Raw genomic sequence first — 8,208 nt, 5'->3', positions numbered from 1 at the left:
AATGAGCAGGGGACGGGGAGCTTAAAGGAGAGGAGATTTATTATTATTATTATTATTTTATTACAAAAGAATGGGAGAAAGGATTGTTGAGGGTCTAAGGAGCTTAGGAAATTTCGTGGCGAAAGTAGAGAATTCCTGTGAGACTAATTCTATTTTATTCGTGATGTAACAGGAGACGTTACCTGCTGACACTAAGCAGAGGGAGGGAGGGGTAAGCTTCGCTCTTCGTTTATCTCGCAGAGTCAATGCTGGTAGACTCTTGGTGGCCCTTTCCTTTTGTGCATTCTTTCCTTTTGCCGGAGGAACAGCGCTTGATGATGTTTATGATAAGTTACCAACTGTGCAACCGACCGGGTTATACGCCAGTTGGAACTACTACTCCCAGAATGCACTGCGGCGGCTGGGAAGTGCTGGGGATGGGAAGGCAGCAGGCCCCGCCCCACAGCCCACTCCCATTGGAGGAGCGCTCACATTCCCAGGAGGCCGCGCGCGGGCGGGGCTCTTTACGCGGAAGCCGGCGGCGTCGGGTCCCAGCCTCCTCTGGGAGCGGGCAGTCGGCGGTCCGGCTCAGACTTGCGCCCCTCTGTACTGAGCCCACGCGCTCTCACGGGGTGCCTGGACAGGTAAATGGAATGGGGCGCGCTCTGCAGGAGGCGGGGAGACGACTGCGGAGGGAGGGCAGAGGTGTGGACTGGAAGGTGCTAGGGTGGTTTGAGGAAGCAGTGCAAGGGTGACTTGAGCTTCTCAGATGTCGACGGTTCGAATTGTCGGGTAGGTTCAGTTTTGGCGAAGTGCGTTTTCTGGCTCTGAAAAGGCCTCAAATTAAAGAGTGTCAGAATGCGTCATTTAAGTTGTTCTTACAGGAGGAGAAAAATGTCAACTTTCCCTCAGTTCGCATTCTAAAAGACCTTTCTTTAGCATTTGAATCTCTTGAGATCTCTGAGTCTTCTGACACTCGTCTCTACGCCCTTGTTTTGATGACGTCACTTTCTGCTTCATCTCCTACTTCTGAGCTCCTTCGTGGGTTNACCGCCCATTGTTGACATTCCTCTTCTTCCTCAATTCGGATAAGTACTCTGTATCTCTACCCAGACCTATTTCCACAGCGTCAGACCTGTATGTTGTTGTTATAATTGGCCAATATTTAACAAACTCTGACCACTAGACTCTTTGGTAAATGCTTTATATCTCCCTCTCCCGTAACCCCCACAAACGACCAGTTGTCAAGTCCTTTTCTTTCTGTCTTATTAATTGCTCTCAACTATCTGTACCTCCATTGTCCTAACACATGTTTTCCCTTTGAATAGCTGTGCCTGAGAGCAGGCCCATTCACATGTTTAACCAATATTTATTGAACAGCTAATATGTTATAGATACTCTTCTAAATTCAAGGGATGTAGCTACAAACAAGACAAACAAGATCGCTGCTCTCATTAGTTCACGTTTGTGTGGGGGCAGGGAGGGACAGGAATAATCCAGATAATGTGATGTGGTGGTGGNCATCACCCTGAAAGAATATTTGTAACACCAAGAAGAATACAACACCAAGTCTGTGACCAGACTCCAGGCTTTTCATAAACACATTTTGCTCTGCCATATCAATATTTGTTCTTCATTCTTCTGTCTCCTTCAAGGGCATGACATCAGAATTGGTGGTTTATCTGTCGTTGGCTTATTTCCTCCTAAGACCTGGACAGAAGAGTTGGGGATTAGATTAGATTAAAGCAGCTCAATTGCTTTATCTTACTTAAGGAGATACTTTGGCAATCAAAATATCCTTCTTACCAGTCCTACTGAATATAAAGTTATTTGTTGTTTAAACCAAAACATGTTCAGTATTCACTCATTTATTTAACAAATATTTGTGAGAAAATTATATGCCAGGCACTGTCCTGAGCACTGGAATGCCAGTAAGGATAACATAGACTTTGACCTTTTTTCTGAAGACAAATAATTATAACAGTATGCTAGGGAAATGCATTTTTAAAAATCTAAGTTACATATATTTTTTCCTTTTCAAATTTTTGTTTAAATTCTAGTTAACATACAGTGCATTATTGGTTTCAGGAGTAGAATCCAGTGATTCATCACTTAAATACAGCATCCAGTGCTCATAATAACAAGTGACCTCCTAATACCCATCACCCATTGAGCCCCCCCCCACCTCCCTCCATCAACCCTCAGTTCTCCTGTTAAGACTGTCTTATGGTTTGTTTCCCTCTCTCTTCCTCTTTTCCCCTGCTCCCATATGTTCATCTGTTTGTTTCTTAAATTCCACATATGAGTGAAGTCATATGGTATTTGTCTTTCCCTGACTTATTTTGCCTAGCATAATACACTCTAGCTGTATCCACATTGTTTCATTCTTTTTGTTGGCTGAATAATATTCCATTGTGTGTATATACCACATCTTTATGCTGAGGAAATTCCTAATACATAAGCTGACACTTGTTTTCAACACTTCACTTTACCCAGGATGAAATAATCACAACACATTAAGAAATATGAACAACTGTGTACATTTTTAGATTATTCACTGGTTATACCATATTGCATTTATTTGTTTATGTCTTTCTTTCCAATTGTACTATGGCTCCCTTGAGTATAGAAGTCCTTTCTTAGTGGCCCTTATATCATAGTAAACCCTTAGGACTTGTGTTGAACTGAAATAGAAAACCTATTTGATCAGATCCATTAATTATTTAATTTATACAAGGCCTTCTTTATATAAGGTCATTAGACTTATCCCTAGTCCTTCCCATTCACCAAGTGTGGAGCATTCCATCTCATCAGGCTAGTTTTACCTTCCCTAGTTTGTTCTCGCTTCCGTGGTTCTCTTGTTCCATAGCTTCCCCCTAAAATGACTTCCCATCTCTTTCCTGAGCACCTTCCATGCCTCCCTCCCATATAGTTTAATGGGCCAATTTAATAGTATAAAAGGGTGGGAAAAATCTAATTTCCATTGTGTATTTCCTATGGAAAATTCTGCTAATGAATTGTTGCAGGGATTAATATAATACATCCCCTTGCAATAATATAAATAATGATACAGAATGTGTTCTTTTGATTGTATATTGACTATAACCATGTGCTATGTGAGAAGTTAATTCTTCCGCTTTTTTTCTGTTTGAATAGTTGCATATCCTTTATTCATACAACAGGTTATAGTATCATTTGGTTTCCACTTGGTACAGACATATCTTTAAGAATTATTTTCTCCTGGGGCGCCTGGGTGGCTTAGTCGGTTGAGCGTCCGACTTTCGCTTAGGTCATTATCTTGTGGTTCGTGGTTTCGGGCCCCGCGTCGGGCTCTGTGCTGACTGCCAGCTTAGAGCCTGGAGCCTGTTTCAGTCTGTGACTCCCTCTCTCTCTGACCCTCCCCTGCTCACACTGTCTCTCTCTCCCTCTCTCCTAGAAATAAATAAAACATTTAAAAAAAAATTTAAAAAAAAAAGAATTATTTTCTCCTTAGCCTGAGATAATTGTTAATGTTATTTTGCTACTCTGTCATTTTATACATGTCAAGTTTTAATTCTTCAAATAAAAGGTTTTTATTATGCAGATAGATTTCAGTTGTAAATTGTTACTGCCAAAGATAAATTGTGTCTTTGTAACTGATTAAAAAACACAACAGGAATATAAGAGTGCTTGCGTCATGATTGTCATTATGATTTTAGGATGTGTTAGCCTAAGAGCACCCAGACACATGCTTCCAAGACATTAAAGATTAGGCACTGTCATTTTAGAGAATTTCTTGTCAGTTAGGCCTTCGTAATACAAATGCAGCATGGAGTTGTGTGCCATNGAAGCAGAATATTTACGTACATTTTTTGATGTTATCAAAATAAAAACATAAAATTAAAAAGTTGGGGGTGCATGGATCGTTCAGTTGCTTGAGCAACTGACTTTTTGACTTAGGCCATGATCTCACAGTTGGTGTGTTGGAGCCCCACATTGGGCTCTCTGCTGTCAGCACAGAGCCCACTTGAGATCCTTTATCCCCCTCCCTGCCCTCCCTCCATCTCCCTCTCTCAAAAATAAATCAACATTTTAAAAAATGTCCAAACACATAGACTCGAACGTGAGAAAAACTGACTTGGCCTTTTTCTTTACTCAGTTCTCTGAAACCATCTTCAACCTCTACTTGACGATGCCTCCACTGAGGAGCAGTGTTTGTATTGTTGCTGTGCTATTTTGTTAACAATTTGTTTTTATTTTTATTTTTTTCTGGATGAGGAATGGGGAGCACTTTGTTTTTAATACAGGCAATCCATTACCTACAAATGGATATATTCCAAAAATTCCTTTTTAAGACTATTTGAAACTTGATGCCTTTTTCTTTATAAATAATACTATTCAGGACATGTCAGTTATTCCAACTGGTAACATCTTACTTAATCTTTAATGGATAAAGNAAAGGATAAAGATGTTCACCACAATTTAATAATTCCTCTGTAAAAACTACATCTAGAATTCTCAGTTGGAATCCTCCATAGCATATCTTTTTTTCTGGAATCCCAGCAACTGAAACAAAAATGACTTTTCCTTGGAATCTTCTAGGCAGTAGAAACAGGCCTTTCTAACTCCAGGCTGTTGGAGGTTGTCCTTATGGCCCATTACTCTAAGGACAGACCTCTAATGTAAGGAAAGAGATAGGATAAAGGTTTCAGAGAGAGGTGGGAGGCAAGTTGGGGTGACGTGAATACATGGAAAAGAGAGTAGGAATGATTTGGGAGGAACAGTGAGTTTCTAAGATGTTTTGTGTCCTCAAAAATGACATGTTGAATCTTGACCACTGGTTCCTATGAATGTGACTTTATTTGGAAATAAGGGTCTTCACAGATGTAATTAAGATGTTAAGTTAAAATGAGGACTTGGGGCGCCTAGGTGGCTCAGTTGGTTAAGTGTCTGACTTTGGCTTAGGCCATGATCTCACAGTTTGTGGGTTCGAGCCCCATGTCGGGCTCTGTGCTGACTGCCAGTCCAGAGCTTGGAGCCTGTTTCAGATTCTGTATCTCCCTCTCTCTCTGACTCTCCCCTGCTCGCGCTATCTGTCTCTGTCTCTCAGAAATAAAAAAATAAATAATAAAATAAATAAAATTAAGTCTTTCTGGAATAAGTCCTCATAAGAAAAGACACAGACTGCTATGTGAAGACATGGACACACATGGAGAATGCCATATGACTATGGAGGCAGAGATTGAAGTGTCGCAGCTAAAAGCCAAGGAATGCCAAGGATTGCCAGCAAACTGCCAGAAGCTAGGAAGAGATAAGAAAAGATTCTCCCCTGCACATTTCAGAGGGAGCCTGGCCCTGCCAACATCTTGATTTTGGGCTTCTGGCCTCCAGAAGTAGGAAACAATAAATTTCTCTTGTTTTAAGCCTTTGCAGCTTTTGATACTTTGTCAAGGCAGCCACAGGAAACTCATACAGGATTCTTAGCAGGAAGGAAGTAGAATTGGGATAACGGCTCTGGGACTGAGCAAGGAATGAAAAAGAGAACAGTGTTGAGACAGGGCTTTTCTTTATATTTCATCATTGTGTTTTTTTTTTTCCTTCTCTTTTTTCTCTGGCTTATATTTTCATTCTTTTTTTCTTGAATATTATGTTTATATAGCACTTTAGGATTTATTAGACATTCACATACTGCTAATAATTAGAGTGAGGTTTTCTCACTTAAATGCAGTATTCTTTTACAGCTATTTCTATTATTTCAATGCTCATTAAAACATTTTCAGGTTCAGGTGGTGGGGATTAAGGAGTGCACTTGTAAGCACAGGTGTTCTATGTAAGTGTTGAATCACCGAATTGTACACCTGAAACTAATTTTGCACTGTATGTTAACTGGAATTAAAAACGTAAAAAGAGTGGGGCTCAAAAAGATTGGGGCTCCTGGGTGGCTCACTCGTTTAAGTGTCTGACTCTTGATTTTGGCTCAGGTCGTGATCTCAGTAGTGAGACTGAGCCCCACATCAGGCCCTGTGCTGGGCCTGGACCCTGCTTAAGATTCTCTCTCTCCTTCTGCCCCCCCTCCCCCTTGCATGCTTACTCTCTAAGAAAAATGGAAAAAAAAACCTTAAAAAGACATTACAGATTCTATTGCAAGAGAGTTACAGTGAGGGAAGATGAGACTTGATAGTAGGTGAGGTTTTTAACAGTCTAGAAGAGAGTAAGAAATTCCTATTATTGACACCTGAGAAGAAAGTAAAAGTGTCTGTGGCTGTGTACCTGATGTTTAACAGACATTTGTTCCTAATTATATTCCAAATAATGCACTCCCTGTTCTAGGTGACTGTATGTCATTCATGTAAACTTCCAAGGCTGGTGTCACATTCCAAGTCTTCTCTTTTTAATGTTAAGTGTTCATAGTTTCTCTAGCGATTCTTCAAATTATGGAATGTCCAGGTCTCGTACCCATAATGTTGCCCTTCCATCCAGTCTTGAGATACTACATCCAGAGTTGAGTTCAGTATTCCCACATGTATTCTAACCAGCACAGAATATATGGTAATAGTACTTTAAAGATCAAGACACCATGTTTCTTAATGTAATTTAGGATTGTGTAAGCATTTTAAGCAATTACCTGATGTCAGTTCATAATGAACTTATGGTCCACTAAGACAGTAGACTTTTTTTTGTATTGTTGCCAAATTCAGTTTACTTCTTGAAGCTGCTAAGTGACTGAAGCTGCTACTTTTTCATCTGTCTCAGGGACCATATAATTGCTTGTCTCTTTTTCTCTTTGTGGTTTTGTTCCACTCTACTACATATCTCTTTGACTAATGACTTGCTTCTTTATTGAATTTTAGTGGCTCTTTTATAGTCTTCCTACTATGCATCAGTGAACACAGATAGGAGCTAACAATTGTTCCTTGTTGAAGCTTGATTTCCCTTTGGTTTCCAGGCCATCACACTCTTCTGGCTTTCCTCTGATTTTTCTCAGTTCGTCCTCCTCAATCTTCTTTGTGGGTCCCTGTTCATCTGCTTTTCTCTCAACTACTTGTTGTGCCTTGGGTTTTGTCTTTGGTTTTCCCTTAACTTTGGTTGTGGCTTTGGTTTTTTTCTATTTGCAGTGTCTTCAGCAAATAAATCATGTTTAAAATGACAGGTGTAGATGAGCTCTTCTTGGGATGAGAGAGCGTAGAACCAATACCCATGGAAAGTCAACATTTAGAAGTTAGCTAGAGGAGGAGGGCTCAACAAGAAAACAAGGAGCATCCAGACATGTAGGAGTGTTTCAAGAAGGAGGGTTAGTCAGCAGTGTTGACTATTCTTAAAAGGTCAAGTAAGTGAGAATAGAGAAGTGTCCACTGAACTTTGTAGCATAGAGGCTGTTGATGATCTTAGCAAGCATGGTTTTGTGGACTCTTCAGGGCAAAACCCAGATTATAGAAAGTTGAAGAGTTAAAAAGTAGAGAAGCAGAGATAGTATGTAGACTGTGATTTTAAGAAGTGAGGCAGTACCTGGAGCATGTTATAGGGTCAGTTGAGGCGTTTAGGATCAAGGGATATAATGTATAAGGAAGTGATTTGGAAATTTTAACTTGTAACATATGTGTAAAGAGAAATCCAGAAAGAAGATGATGACTAAGGACACAACCCTGGAGAACACCCTCATTTAGAGAGTGGAGTGAAGAAGAGACCCTGGAATTGTTTAACTCAAGGACAGATGAGCACTTCTTCTCTATGTGCTGTCTTTTAGTGCTGAGATTCCAAAAGGGAATCTCGGGATTCCCTGACCTCAAACATTTTATGGTCTGTTGGTGTATTTCACAAAATATGGTTGTGTGAATCACCTGTGTCCAGATAGGCTTGTCTTTAATACATAATTCCACAGTGTCCCCTCAAGAGTACTGAATCAGAATTTCAGGTAATGATGCCCAGAATTTGAATTTTTTTAATAGTGACTGTTATTCTTCCACCCAGGATAAGTCATTAACCAACATTTTACGAATCATCGGCCTCTTGGATGAAACTGAACATGTTAACAAATAACGTTAAGTTGAATAGTTAGTAGAATAGGAAAGTACTTGGTCATCCCCTTTTATAAATTTATTCTGTAGATAAGAGAAATGAAGAAGTTATGTGGAAAAAATAGTACAAATTCATTAACATGAGAAAAATAGACTTAAACTTAATGCTCTGTATTATTTTAGAAATGTTTTGTTTATGAAAGATCTTACCATAATTTATATAGCCATTCCTCTT

The 8,208-nt window shown here is 39.8% G+C and overlaps 1 protein-coding gene across 1 annotated transcript in view; it reads left to right on the top strand.

Annotated features, from left to right (window-relative positions):
* Positions 1 to 503: 503 nt before the first annotated feature.
* VAMP7 (vesicle associated membrane protein 7) overlaps positions 504 to 8,208 on the top strand; it is a 33,837-nt gene continuing 26,132 nt past the window's right edge. The window contains exon 1 of the mRNA XM_077771200.1: positions 504 to 623. The gene's annotated coding sequence lies outside the window, so the exon portion shown is untranslated. The remainder of the gene's footprint in view (positions 624 to 8,208) is intronic.

This window comes from Crocuta crocuta, unplaced genomic scaffold (genome assembly GCF_008692635.1).
Source record: "Crocuta crocuta isolate KB4526 unplaced genomic scaffold, BGI_CrCroc_1.0 scaffold605, whole genome shotgun sequence".
Taxonomy (NCBI): domain Eukaryota; kingdom Metazoa; phylum Chordata; class Mammalia; order Carnivora; family Hyaenidae; genus Crocuta; species Crocuta crocuta.
The sequence above is the reverse complement of the archived record's forward strand: the minus strand, read 5'-3'. Positions and strand labels throughout refer to the sequence as shown.